We start from the raw sequence: 15363 nt of genomic DNA on the forward strand, positions 1-15363 counted from the left end.
AATTCTGCAAATATATAATTAAGTACCATGAGGCAATTAGAAACTGTGTTATAGTTCAGACTTGAAAGAGATTATTTCCTGAGGCAAAGGGAGCGTTCTTGCAGTAGAGTAGTCATTGAGTAGGATCCTTCATGGAGCAGATAGTCATTGAGTGGGTTCTGAAGGGTGAGTAGAATTTGAACAGGGAGAGACCTGAGAAAGATGTAGTTGAAGGCAACATCATTAGTAGCAGAAGAGTGAAAAAATATGGTATTGAAGAAGAATAGTGCAATTATGTCAGGGATCATAAAATGCATTAGATTGACAAGTTAATTCTCACTAAGAGCCAGGTACTTTGCTAAAATAAGCATTTTACATAAATTATTTAACCTTCACAGTAAACCTAAGAAGTAAAAATGTGTGGATAAAGAATTCAGGACATGATACAACTAATATGTGGCAGCAGATGAACTTGAAACCGGGGACTGGGGTCTTGACCACTAATCTCTGTTCCCTGATGTTGGTATTTGGTACTACAGGGAAGGATGGATATTTCATTCTGTAAGCTGTGGTCACTCACAGGATGTTTTTGAGCAGAGCGAGCAATGTGTTCCTTCCCAATTACTCTGTCTCATCTCACCCATCCCTCTCTTCAACCCTGCCTTTAAACTACCGAGATAAACCATTTGGAATTACAGATCTGATCATACAGTGCATGTGCTTATGATCCTCCAGGGCCCACAGCATGCATTTCTTGTTTCTTCCCATGGTGTACAAGGCCTTGCCAATCTCTATAGCTTCATTTGTAGCTACTCTCCTTTCTCTGAAATCTCCTTGCTGTCTTCCTCTGCTTTTCCTTAGGTTAGTGCCTCCTCCTGGATGACCCTTTTGCATTTCCGGATCCATCTATTCCGCTCTGCTTTTCTCATTTCTTGTGAAATATTGAACTGCTTATTAACGCTCTTCTTCATAAAAACTTGAAAATCTGTTTCCAGATTTGCAGTTCTACACCAAAATGGAATTCAGTCATTGACACTACCCATTCCATATTAAAATGACCTTTAAAATTATCTAATGTAATTTTTTTCCCCAAATTTCCAGTGTGTGACCCATATTCATGACCTGTTTTGTCTATTCGTTAGGATAGGCTAAGCTATCTTGCGGTAACAACAACCACAAATATTGTAATGGCTTACAACAAAAAAGATTTCCCTCATGATTGTGAAGATTGAAAGGAAGACTCTGCTTATCATAGTTACCTCTGAAGGAAGCTCCACTTGACATGTGCTTTCACAATCACTTAGGAGAGGGAGAGCACATGGTAGTCACACGCTGGTTCTTAGCACTTCTGGCTGGTAGTGATGCATACCACTTGTGCATACATTTCACTGACCTCGCATGGCCTCACCAAATGTCAAGGAGACAGGGAAGCACAATCCTACCACGTGGCTGAAAGTGGGAGACACACGGAAATACTTAGTTCACAGCACTGCAATGTGTTAAAGATCTGAAATTGTAAGACAATTCTTTTGAAATTTATGTTCACTAGTAGTTTGTAATAGTGTCGGGTCAAATGTAGCAGTTTCGAAGTGAAAACTAAAACAATCCTAAAGATGTGAGATTGTATCTTTTAAAATCATTATCTCAGTTGAAAACACTGAATATCGAAGCATATGCTTAAACTTAACACAATAAATGTAAGCATTTCATGGCCATAGCACAAAAATATGTTAAAACGATATCGTTCATCCACTGACAGTGTTGAAGAACAAAGCAGTGTCACAGAAAATAGGTTGCATTATTCTTAGAAATACATCATGCTTTGAGGGATCCTTTTTTTTTTAGGGATGTCATGATCATCTTTCATAAATAATTTATCAGTCAATGGTAGTGAACAGAGTTTGAATGAGTCAAAATTCTACAATGAAATGCTCCCATATAGATGTAAATATATAAATGTGTATATAAATATACATATACAAATGTAAATATATAAATGTATATATTTAGTATGTATTTGCCCCTAGTTTAATTTGTCAGCACTAACTGCTGGTTTTTATTTCTTTTTGCAAGAAATTATATAGAAATTGATTTGAGGGAGATTTAAAATAAATGTTTAGTGAGAGGAAATCTTACTCTGTCCTATCTATGGATATTGATAAACTGTACCACTGTATTCCTAACTCCTAACTTGGATATAGGAGCTGGACTGTCTGCATAGATATGTAAGGGGATATGGGTGACAGGAGGAATTACAAATGTACTTATTTAACAATTAATGCTGACATAAGCTATGTGGGTAATACCTCATTTTTTTTAGAATGATGACTGTCAGTGTGACTGAGGATACAGACATAAAATTAGGAAATCTAAAATAAATATCTGTTTCCTTCAAAAAATTTGACTAGTCATTTTTTTGACTAGCTTTTTTAAAATTGCATAAGACTAACTCTTTTCATTTGCTGCGTGTACATTAAATATGTCTGTATAGGTCCCTTTACTTTCTTTTGCCCCACAGTAATTATGTTGAAAATTATAAACAGAGGCATTAGCATAAGTTAAGGATTAAATATGGAAATCATAAAAAACCCTAATTCCATGAAAATGCAATTTCTTTTTGAAAAGAGAAATAGGTATTATTCTACTTACTTTCATTTAGCAAATTTTCTTACGGAACATCATTCCTCTGCCTGTCAGAAAATTTGCCAAACTGTTTAAAACTCCCTCTGAATGTTTGTACTTCAATAACCTATTGAAAGCACAACTGATTTTATTTGTGCTAGGTTTATCTCCATTTAAAGGCAGACTCCTTTGGTGAGCTCCCCTGTGGCAATATGAGAGAAGGAAAAGAAGGAGGGAGGACCTTGCAGGACTGGTTTATATAGCAGAAAGTTAAGAGACAAGAGAGCTCTACAATTATTGAGCCCAGGAAAATCGATTTCCTATTCATAGTAGTGTGGCACATGTAGAGGAGTCTTTAAAGATGATACAGCATGCCATTCCTTTCCCCTCCATTGTGTAATCAACCAGCCAATATTTATCAAGTACCTGTTAGTTTCACTTACAGAGTACCTGTAGCTGAGTTTTCTTTTCTTTTCTGCTTTCTTTATCCCTGTTCTCCAGCTCCTGACCTGTCCATCATGAATATCAGTTTTCCATGTGCATTAAACTTGTCTTCCATCTAATAAAACTTCACACTGCTCACTTTTCCTTTCTGACACTGAATACACATAAACAACAAAGAGCAATACCTCTTAAACCCACAAACCCATTCAAAAACCAAAACAAAACCAAATAAAATGAATTGGTTGTATTAATTTGTATCATCCATTTACATTTTGAGAAGCATAGTCAATCAGATATACTGTTTTAATTCTAAATTCATTGACTTTCTGTCAGTCTCTATGTTTGCTGTATGTAGCAGCTGGGTTAAGAATATAATTGTCTTGACAACAAATTATTGACATTTACAAGCTCAAAAGTTACCTTGGAAGCTGTTGAAATTAAAGAAATAAAAGTGGTAATTCTCTCTGATCTGAACAAGCCAAGACTCAGTGTCAGCCCTTTATAGGTCAGGCTGTGGAAGGAGTACGTAGGATGAAATACCAGTGCATGCCTGGTGCATTAAAACTAAATGGGATTTCAGCAGATGAAGGGAAAGGGTGAGGAATCAAGCCTTAAATTGTCTGCCTCAGGCATGATAAGAAGACTTGGACAGTAATAGAAACAGGAAGTGTTTGCTGTGAAGCTTGAGTGTATTCAAAGTAAATCAGTTTGTGTTCCATTAAGGAATCCTGGCTCTAGGTTGGAGCCTATGTGGGATCAGTAAATTTTGCACTAGGAAATACCTAATGTCAAGCCTTAGAAAACACCTCATACTCTGGCCAGCTGTCATCAAACCCATCGCCACTGCTAGTAAAACAACTCCAAAGCAAGTGAAACTGGCAGTAATTGCACAAATAAACGGGTTGCAAAAGAGCAAAATGGGTACGTTTCAGAACATCATTTCTGTTAGGCTCCATGTTATACTGCTTACAATAGAAACAAATGGAAGTCGAGAGGTGAAGCCTGGCATTAAGTTTTCTAGTGATCCAGGAATAACTGTTAGCAGCTGGGCCTGGGTGCTTTTTCCCTGCTTTGTCCTGGAAAGATTTCACATCTTAAGGGAAATGAAATACACACCTTGAGAAATTTTTTTTTTTTCTATCATATTGTATAAATCTGTGTAAATCTCATTTTCCCCCATTTTGGAGTTAAGTAACATAATTAACTGTAAGACTTTTCCAAATACTTTCTTAACCCTGAAAAACTTTCCATTGGAACTTATAGTATAGCTAAATGGCTAACAATTATAGCTAAATGTAAATACATATGCACATATGAGGTGAAGCTGTATTAAAATGTGGGTGGCAGTGTCTTTAACTCAGATTTGGGATGCTTTATACAGTCATGGGAAATATCAGGGGATCAACTTGAAATTCTTTAAAAGTCAGCAGAATTTTGGAATGATCAAGGAACATGGGAATATGGCCTCACCTTTTCTTTCTCACTGATGACATAAATGCCGCCCTCACTGTGTTGTTTATTGTTTCTTCCAGATAATCTTTGCATACTCAGTCCTTGGAATATAGAGCCATTGCCCTGTACTCATTTTTTCCTTCCTGGAGGTATAAATAGACTGATGACGCCCTATGCTCTCTGCAGTCTGTGCATCATTCATACTGTGCATCTCCTTTCTAGGTCACAAAGCTTTTAAAAAAAATCAGCAGTGGTAGCAGCATGTGAGAAGATGAGCATATGACTGACTCCTTCCTTTCACCTCAGAGCCGTGCCTTTGATAGCATCCAGACAGCAGTGCATGGAAACATGACATTTGGGTGGTTCAAGAATATCAGAGGGAAAAATAGCCATTCTTACCAAAGAACTTAAAAATAGCACAGTCTGAGCATTTTTCCCTTCGCCCTTTTTCCCCAACGTGCCTGAAATGAAGCCCTCCCCATCCAAAGCAAAACTAGGAATTTGTGTTTTGTGAGAATTTGAAGAGCCTGCTTCTCTTACTACAACTGCTTTCTTCCTTCCAAATGTATAAGCTTAAGTCGTGAGAAAATGTCATCTGTCTCATTCTGCTTCCCTCTCTAGTAAAATAAAAATGGTCATGCTTTCAGACAGTCATGTATTATTGAGTGCCTACTGAGTGAGGAACCATGTGTTGAGTGTTTTGAGATGGGGTGAGGGAAAACATTATTTTTCTGCCTTCCTCCGGCTTCATTATGTGTTATAGTTCATGGTATGTAAGCCAACAATTGGCAAGAAGGCTGATCCTTAGAGGTAATCTCACATTCGAGGAAGGTCGGGAACAAGGTTGGTGAGTAGTGGGGACAGTGTTCTTGTTACCACTGGAGTTTGTGTCCTTGATGCCTGGATACATCATCTTATTCTCTTCTTGATTTGTCAGTACTTTTTAGGGACCGTTAGTTCTCTGCCTACTATGTGCCAGACTCTACCCTAAGCATTTTGAATTCCAGTTAACAAGAGGTAAATCTTATATTCATTTGAAATTTCATTCTAATAGCTAATAATGTATTTGGAGGAATAAATGCCGTGAAGAAAAGCAGACTGAGTGTTATCTGTAGGTAGTTATGGGGGATATATGCTATCTCATATAGGTTGATCAGGGAGACACAAGCTGATAAGGGGGCGATTGCTTATTTCTCTGAAAGAAGCAAGGAAATGAGAACTACCTGGATGGCTGAGGGAACTGCAGTCCAAGCAGAAAAAACAGCAAGCGTAAATCTCACAGGTGAGGGTGCATCAGTGGAGCAAGGGCAAGAGTGTTATGATAAGAGGTCCTGAAGGCAGCAGTGAGAAATGCCCTGGAAGCCTGTGCTGGACATATTGAGGAGTGTGGATTTTATTCTGATAAAGACATTGCAGAGGACTGGCATCATTTCACTTGCTCTTCAGAAGAGAAACTGGAACACAGATTGTAGATGGGCAAAGGGGGCAGCATGAGACAAGCTTCTCTCTTGCAAGCCATCCAGGTGAGAGATAACAGTGGCTTGGAGATGACAGTGAAGGTGGCAGGAGGATATTCTAAAAGTAGAGCCAGTTGAATTTGCTAATTGTGACATTGTAAAATATGTATTTGGTCTTCATCCCTGTTTTCTGTCATACGGCTCCTAAAACCCTTGATAAGAATATCCTTTGTATGTCAATAAGACGACTAGTGGCTGGAGGCCCCTTTGTAACTTCTGGATGGGGGCTGGTCACCAGAAAGACCAAGACATGATCAGGGGGTTGGGACTTTCAGCCCCATCTCTCAACCTCTGCAGGGCTGAAGGTTGCGTTGATTACTAATGGCCAGTGATGCAATCAGTCATACCTGTAGAATTGAAGCCTCTATGTAAATCCTAAAGGACAGGGTTCAGAGGACTTCTGGATAGCTGAACATGTGGAGGTTCCTAGAAGGTGGTACACCCACCCAGGGAGGACATGGGAGCTCTGCACCCCTTCTCCTATACCTCACCCTATGCAGCTCTCCAACTGGCTGTTCATTCATATGCTTTGTAATTTTTTATAATAAATGGGTAAATAAATATGAAATGTTTCTCTGAATTCTGTGAGCTGCTCTAGAAAATTAATCAAACACAAAGAGGTGGGTTATAGGATCTCTGATTTATAACTGGTTGTCAAAATACAGGTCACAACCTGGGATTTGGAATTGGCGTCTGAAGAGGGGGGCAGTCATGAGGGACTGTGGGGAGATGCTCTGTCCAGCTGGATAGTGTTAGGATTGAATTGAATTAGAGGATGCTCAGCTGGTGTCTGTTGAAGAATCTGGTGTCAGAAGTGTTGAGTGATGTCTGAGAGTAGGAGAAACAATGGTTTTTCCTACATTCTCTTACACTAATGGATTTGTATTAGGAGAGACTGGAAAGATGGATCTGTCATTTACTGAGATGGGAAGTCACAGCGAGGAACCCGTTAACCATATATTAAAACTCCATTAGTAATATTAAGGCTGTCCATTCTAGGAAACTGATGGCCATCCTTTCAAAGTAGACAGTGAATTCCATTTACACAAAAACATGGGATAAAATTAGTGAAGAGGCGGTGGCTCACGCCTGTAAATCCCAGCACTTTGGGAGGCCGAGGCGAGTGGATCACTTGAGGTCAGGATTTTGAGACCAGCCTGGCCAACATGGTGAAATCCCGTCTCTACTAAAAATACCAAAAATTAGCTGGGCGTAGTGGTGGGCACCTGTAATCCCAGCTACTCAGGAAGCTGAGACAGGAGAATCGCTTGAACCCGGGAGGCGGCGGTTGCTGTGAGCCGAGATCGTGCCAATGCACTACAGCCTGGGCAACATGAGCGAAACTCTGTCTCAGGGGGAGAAAAATTAGTGAAGAGGACAATATTGTAACCTACAAAAATTCCGTGGTAGGTATGTTATTTTTGTTAACAGACTTTTCTGAATAAAATACTCCAAAGTAACTTGGAGTTAAGACATTTTAATATTATGCCTTGGTTTTCCAAACATGAATGGTTTCCTTCTCTTTTCATGAATTTGGATATGAATGCAGGCACTTACCTACATAATTTCTAATATTGATGATACTGGTGTTTCTTAAATTCACTAAAAAATTTTATTTGTAAAGGGTAACCTGCATTATATTATTTAAGGTTTTTATTTTAAGTTTTTTTTTTTCTTTTTTTTGAGATGGAGTCTTGCTTTATTGCCCTGGCTGGTGTCAAACTTTTGGGCTCAAGCAGTCCCCATGCCCTAGCCTCCTGAGTAGTTGGGATTACCGCATTACATTTTGAAAGAAGAGAGTTTACAAATGTCTGTTTCCATGCATTTTAAAAGAGGTCTTGTTACAAAAGATTCAGTTAATCTCTTTAAATGGAATTTATTTTGGTTTCCTACTTCCTCCATTAAAGTGCATTAATCCTTCTTAACATATGTGTTTATCACCTGCTGGATTGCTAAGTATGTAAAAGCTACTTTGTAAAAGCAATGCTGTAGCTAAAAAAATTTATTGCATAGCAGCCAATGTGATTTAGCCATTTCAACATTGTATTTTATTAACAGGACAGTCCAGACCTAAATAGTGAAAAGATTTCTCACTCAAATTGTCCCCTAGGAAGAGAAGATTGGATATAGAGGAATCACCTTTTCTCCTAGTGATTCTGCCTTTTGATGAAATAATAATCTGTGTTATTCCAGTTCTTTTAAATGTTAATTCATTTTAATAGTTGCTTAAGAAAATAAAATTTTATGAGGCAAAATACAGCAAAGTATTTCAACATCACATTTTTGTTTTTCCAACCAGTTTGTTTCATTTACAGACATTGTCATTTATTTTTTATTTTTATTCATTTTTTAGAACATCTTAAATTTTTAATCCTTTATTTACAGGTTGCCTAGACCACTTTTGATTAAGAAAACTGTAGAAAGTTGGTAACTGCCAAAGTGGTAGGCGGTGGCACGTGTCAGTTTCCACAGAGTCCTTCTATGTGGGGTATCTGAATGCACTGCACGGGGTCTCTGCTCACACTTACTGGCACCAATTGTGGCAGATTTTAGTCCACAAGTCGCTTTTCCCCCTATTTCTCTGTAAACTTCAGCATTCTTATAGAAATATTTACCGTCCTTAGAGTATTATTCAGCTAGGTCAGCCTGAAGTGGATGCTCAGGCTAGGGGTCATTCACCAGTGCTGTGAGGGACTGGATTACTTGGTCAGTTTTGGTTGCTGGCTTCCAGTTTTCAGCACTAATTTACTGGCAGACAGACCTGCCCCTTTTAGTGGACATTTGGGTGACAGATCTTTAAGTGTGATCTTCGGTGGTTTGAATGGGTACTCTGCTGGAAAGTTGATTTCGATTCTGAAGGCCCCCTTATATGGAGGGTTGTCAGGAACAATAAACCCTTGCCAAGTCAATAAATTAGCTCCATCCACCTGGAAGTTAGAAAGTTTTTCATTCCACAATTGGCATTTCTTCAAGCTCCTTCATCAGCCTTCTTTTGGTGCCATCTTGGATTTGGTGCTGCTTCTTTCCCAGAATGCATCACAGCCCAACATTGCCATTTATTATGCTTTATTTTGTTGAGCTTGATGCTTTACATTAGTTTGTTTACTTATTCAATAATTATATATTGAGTGCTCACTAGAATTGTCTGGTTTCTCAAAATTGTGAGGTTTATGCTAAACACTGGGGACACAGCAGTGAATGAGACCTAGTCCCTGTCATCCAGGGGCCAATAGGTCACAGATGTGAATTAGCCTTTTCTCTTGACTTTTGGGATTCCAATTTCAAAGAGGTTGTAAAAGAGACAGTGCCATATTATTGAACCTTTTAGCCAACTACGTAAAAATAAATTTTCACATATTTCTATTGAACCCACTGGACACCAATATACTTTAATAATTGTGTTTAAAATAGAAAACTCCTTCAGCTTGAAGCTGTCTTTTATTTGAGAAAAGTGAAAAAGAGATTCGTGGAATATTATAAAAGATGAACAAGTTTGATGCCTAAAATGGACAATGCTCCTTTACATGTTACTTTAACATTTGAGAGAATGCTATCCAAATGCAGAATTGGCTAAAAGTGTTAGAAGGAGTAGTTCAAATTGTCTTCAACCAAGAGTCATCTAGAATTTGGCTGCACCCTGGTATATCAAATATGCTGTATGGGAATGTGCTTATATTTTGATGAGTAATATGTTTTTATAACAAATGAAGATGCATGTCAGAATGTTGAGTTGGTCAGGTCTCACTAGGGATTTGAAGAATAGCATAACAGCAAGTGGGCACCAAACAAAAATTGAGTTTACTTGGATACACAAGAACTCTGCCTTCTGACTTGATCTGAGGACTTGTTCAAGGCAAGAAACAGTTTCTAACTCCAGCTGAATCACAGTGTGAAGGTGAACAAGTGAAAAGGCTCAGTTACCTGCAGAAAGTTGCTTGCAGTTTCAGTTTTACAAAGCTCACTGTTTAAATCTAGTAGTTACCTTTTAATCCCTTCAGATATGTCAGCAAAAATTCTAGTGCTTGGAAATATGCCCTGATCACTTGCAAAAGGCTATGGAAGACAGAAGTCATAGTAAAGTGTCAGGTATTTAAGAATCAGGTTCAAACTTCCAAATAAAGAATGTTTCAGACCTCAGCGTATTAACAGTTTTCCTAACTATTCAGTTATTCAGTGGTCTTTTACTTTTTATTTTTATTTTTTTCGAGGTAGAGTCTTTCTCTGTCTCCCATGCTGGAGTGCAGTGGTGCCATCTCAGCTCACTGCAACCTCCGCCTCCCAGGTTCAAGCAATTCTCCTGCCTCAGCCTCCCAAGTAGCTGGGATTATAGGTGTGCGCCACCACACCCAGCTAATGTTTGTATTTTTAGTAGACGCAGGGTTTCGCCATGTTGGCCAGGCTGGTCTCAAACTCCTGGCCTCAAGTGATCCGCCCACCTCGGCCTTCCAGGTCTCAAGTGATCTGCCCGCCTCAGGCTCCCAAAGTGCTGGGATTACAGGCATAGGCAAGTACACCCAGCCTCATTCACTTATAGTTTTTAATTTTTTTGTGGGAGAAAGGACCAGTGACCTTTCTGAATGTGAGAAGAATCCCAAAGCAAAAGGTGATTTATTTCCTTTCCTTTAATTCTGCCACAATACATGGCACCCCAGCATCTAGAAGAATCTTCTCATGTATGAGATGAATGTGTTTGACTTCTTTTGGAAAGAGTCAGATTTTATATTCATTTAGAAATATCTGTGCCTATAACGTGGTTGCAGTTGTACAGGACACACAGTTGTTTATTTAACTGTTTCACCCTTTCATCTTGTGTGGGATGCTCACACTTAACCGCATTTCTCTTTGTTGCATAGTATAGCCCTGTCACACTGGCTCTTCATCTGATCAGTCTGCCTTGCTTTTGTATCTGAACAGTATCACTCATCACCTGACCAAAATGTTCTGCCCTGATAGGTCTCAGCTTAGATGTTACTTCTTGGAATGCTTCCCTGGACAATACTTTCCATATTCACAAAGGGAGTACTTAATCCCAGTAAAATATTAGTGCTCCTGAATTACGTCATTCCTCTGCATGCATCAGACTAGTTCTCATTGTGGTTCATATAGTCTAACGCGTGCAGATGCAAGATTAGTCTCTTTCTTGTTCATTGTTCTTCTTAGTGCCTGGTTTAGCACATGGAATATAGCAATCTTGCCTAATGAGTGTAAGTGAAACAAAATAATTTTTTAGAATTTGGAAGTCATTTGTCTTAATGTGTATTTTTCTCCCTTTTCTGGTCATCAGCATTAGAACTGAAGTCATCTTCAATATCTCTCTCTCTCATCCATTCATTAAATCACTCACCAAGTTTTGACAGTTTTCCTTTGCAGTGTGTCTCTAAATGGTCATCCTCTTCTCCTTTTTCAGATTAGGATTCTTGTTTTCTTTACTCGTTGGTAAAACAAGTTTGGGAAATGCTAGTTAAGCAGTTAATGGTGTAGTTATTGCAGGACTTGACAAAACCTCTAATGAAAGAATAAAACATTTGCTATATTTGTTTGATCAGAGAAGCTTTTTTCCATCTCAGGGAATCTTATGTGGTTAATGATCTGCAAAACCCACCTGGGGGAATGCTGGTAGAATTGTGCAACAGTCACCCTTTCATCATGGGCTGTGGATCATTTGCCTTTAACTTAATGATAAACATCAGCTATAGACAGCAAACACATGGAAGGGAAGCATGACAGCCCCCTGACACTGAATGGCTTCTGACCCTAGCACTCTTTTGGTGGCTCAGACCATGTTACCTTGATTACGTGAAGGGGCCCCAAGTAGGGAATTATGCACCTTATTCACCTGCTAAAGACACTGCTAATTCTTCTTGCAGTACTTCCTCAATGCTGTCTTGATAAGATTTAAAGAGTTTTTTAGCCTCTGCCTTTAGGCACCTTCAGAAAGAAAGCCATCGTACTCCTATTTAATGCCTGCCCACACCACTGTTTTGAATCTGTAGGTGCAAGCGATTTAAAAGCGAACCACAATGAAGTTGAGTTTTTATTTCCCAAATTTGTGATTGACTAGTTTTGGATGACAAACTTGATAATGCTTTTTTTTTTTTTTTTTTTTTTTTTTTTGTGACAGTCCCACTGTGTTGCCCAGGCTGGAGTACAGTGGCAAGATCTCAGCTCACTGCAACCTCCAACTCCCAGGTTCAAGCATTTCTCTTGCCTCAGCCTCCTGAGTGGCTGGGATTACAGGTGACCACCATCATGCCCGGCTAATTTTTTTGTGTGTTTTTAGTAGAGACGGGGTTTCACCATGTTGGCCAGGCTGGTCTCGAACTCCTGACCTCAGGTGATCTGCCCACCTTGGCTACCCAATACCTGGGATTACAGGCATTGAGCCACTGTGCCTGGCCCAAACTTGATAATGTAGTAGTCATTTGCTGAGGTACTGGTATACAGGTGGCAAAAACAATGGAAAGAGAGAACGATGATTTGTCAAGAGTATCTAAGAACTAAGTAAAATAAAAAGTTCAATTTTCGCTTAAAGAAGCCAGAGAGGAAAAGCCTGTAAAATGTTAGATACTTTTTGTCATTGTTTTGAATATAAGTAGGGATCATGTTTGGGAAATCATGTTGTTGACACATTGATAATCCCATTAGATTTTTCCAGTTGCTCTGAGTCTTCCTTCCTAGCTCTGTTTCTCTTACATCTCAGATTCGATCTATCTGAAAATCTTATTCCACCTGACTTCAAAACATCTAGAGTCTCACCATTTAACTATCTACACAGTTACCATCATCTGTTGCCGGAATTATCTGTTGCCTGCTTCCACTCTTGCCTCCTTAGAGTTTACTCATCACACAGCGGCAGAACTAATCCTTTGAAAGGTGAATGAGACCGTGCCATTTCTCTGCAATCTTGCAATTGCACCAACTCTCGTTCAGAAGAAAATTTGACATTCTTCACCCAGGCAATGAGCTCAGCGGTCATCTGTCTCCCTGTGATATCTTTGACCTCATGTTGTAACACTTTCCCCATTTACTCACTCTAGTCACATCAGCTCCTGGCTCTTGCTTGAACCTGTTAAGCATATCTTTACCTTGGATTTTTTGCGCTTACTGTTTCCTCTGCCTGGAATGTACTTTTTTCCAGTGTACACATAGGTTATTTTTTCACTTCCTTGCCTGTGCTCCAGTTTTCCTCATGAATACACTTGCCCTCACCACTCTATCTTTACCTAACTGTATTTTTCTGCATTGTTTGTATTACCAGCTGACATGTTATTGTCTTATTGGCTGCCTTCTTTAACTAGGATGTAAGCTCAATAAGAGGAGGACTTTGTTTGTTTGTTTGTTTATTTATTAACTTTTAAGTTCAGGGGTACATGTGCAGGTTTGTTATGTAAGTAAACTCAGGTCATGGGGGTTTGTTGTACAGATTATTTAGGCACTCAGGTATTGAGCCTGGTACCCATTATTTATTTTTCCCAATCCTCTCCTACCTCCCACCCTCCAGCCTCCAATAGACCCTAATGTGTGTTGTTCCCCTCTATGTGTCCATGTGTTCTCATCATTTAGCTCCCACTTATAAGTGAGAACATGTGGTATTTGATTTTCTGTTCCTGTGTTAGTTTGCTAAGGATAATGGCCTCCAGCTCCATCCATTTTCTTGCACAGGACATGATCTCATTTTTTTTTATGACTGCATAGTATTCTATGGTGTATATGTACCTCATTTTCTTTATCCAGTCTACCATTGATGGGCATTTAGGTTGATTCCATGTCTTTGCTATTGTGAATAGTGCTGCAATGACCATAGATGTGCATTTGTCTTTATGACAGAACAATTTATATTCCTTTGGGTATATACCAAGTAATGGGATTTCTGGGTTGAATGGTAGTTCTGTTTTTAGCTCTTTGTGGAATTGCCACACTGCTTTCTACAGTGGCTGAACTCCCACCAACAGTGTATAAGCGTTTCTTTTTCTCCACAGCCTCACCAGCATCTGTTACTTTTTGACTTTTTAATAATGGTCATTCTGATTAGTTTGAGATGGTATCTCATTGTGGTTTTGATTTGCATTTCGCTAATGATCAGTCATGTTGAGCTTTTTTCATACGCTTGTGGCCACGTGTATGTCTTCTTTTGAAAGTGTTTGTTCATGTTCTTTGCCCACTTTTTAATGGAGTTGTTTGTTCTTTTCTTGTGAATTTAGGTTCCTTACAGATGCTGGATATTAGACCTTTGTCAGATGTATAGTTTGCAAAAATGTTCTCCCATTCTGTAGATTGTCTGTTTACTCTGTTGATAGTTTCTTTTGCTGTGCAGAGCTCTTTAGTTTAATTAGATTTCATTGGCTTTATCTTGCTCATTGCTAAAGAATAGTGCTTGTAGCAGGATTCTGGCATGTGGTAGGCATGCACCAGATGCTTGCCAAGTAAATTAAGATGAAAGAATGTGTGAGCAAGCCCTCTTGTTTGTTATGGAATTCAGTATTTACTAGGAAAGGGTAGCCTGCTTTTCAGTAAATCCCTGTCATGTCTCTATGTTTATTCTAAAATTGGTAAGCTTTCTAACCATAAACAAACAGATAAACATCATATTAATTGTTCCTCTCCTATTTCTCTCCTTTTCTTTTGTAGCATGATTTTTTTGAGTATTTAAAAACATTAAAAATATTGGGAAAGGTCTAAGAGGTGGAAAGTAGTATAATCCATTCAGATAACTCCTCTTGGGTCTACCTGAACAGATTTTAGGTACTGTTACTGTGTGATGTATCTAAAGTTTTCCTGCATCAAAGCGTTGATCCCTGGAACATTCTTATCAATGTAACATACTTAATGATAAATTGGCATTTGACCACAGTAGATGGTATTTTTCCTTAATTAAAGAAATACATGAGAAAAAATATTAAATTTTATGAACTGACTAAAAATGAACTGTCCGTTTTAATATTTATATCCAGGATGTCGTGACAACCTGTAGGTTCCCTCATGAAGGGATCGTCTCTTTAGCAGCACTCCTTTGATGAGCAGAGAGAGTATATATTTTAGAACCTTTAGAGAGAATTGGAAGCATTTACTATGTTTTGCTTTAAATAAGTTTGCTGAGTGACAGGAATAAGTCAGATAGCTTAAGTTTGCTAAAATACATAAGCAGGTAGAATTTTAAAATGCTGAATTTTGTAATATGTTCCCTGGGGGTTAGTTTGCTTGTGTAATATATCATACCACCAAAGAGATACTATACAAACAAATTTGGGGAGAATTTAATAAAACAAGTATTAGTGTTTCACACTCAAACCATAAAGTTGACTTCTTAGGAAATTATATGCCCCAAATATTGATGGAAACATGTATCTCT

General features: G+C 38.6%; 1 protein-coding gene and 1 pseudogene across 1 annotated transcript in view; one reads left to right on the plus strand and one right to left on the minus strand.

Annotated features, from left to right (window-relative positions):
• Positions 1-15363, plus strand: part of PDE3A (phosphodiesterase 3A) — a 303896-nt gene that overhangs the window by 72045 nt on the left and 216488 nt on the right. The gene's annotated exons all lie outside the window — the stretch shown is intronic.
• LOC129049075 (ubiquitin-conjugating enzyme E2 L3-like) lies at positions 8564-8999 on the minus strand (annotated as a pseudogene).

Source organism: Pongo abelii, chromosome 10, assembly GCF_028885655.2.
Source record: "Pongo abelii isolate AG06213 chromosome 10, NHGRI_mPonAbe1-v2.0_pri, whole genome shotgun sequence".
In the NCBI taxonomy this organism is placed as follows: Eukaryota; Metazoa; Chordata; class Mammalia; order Primates; family Hominidae; genus Pongo; species Pongo abelii.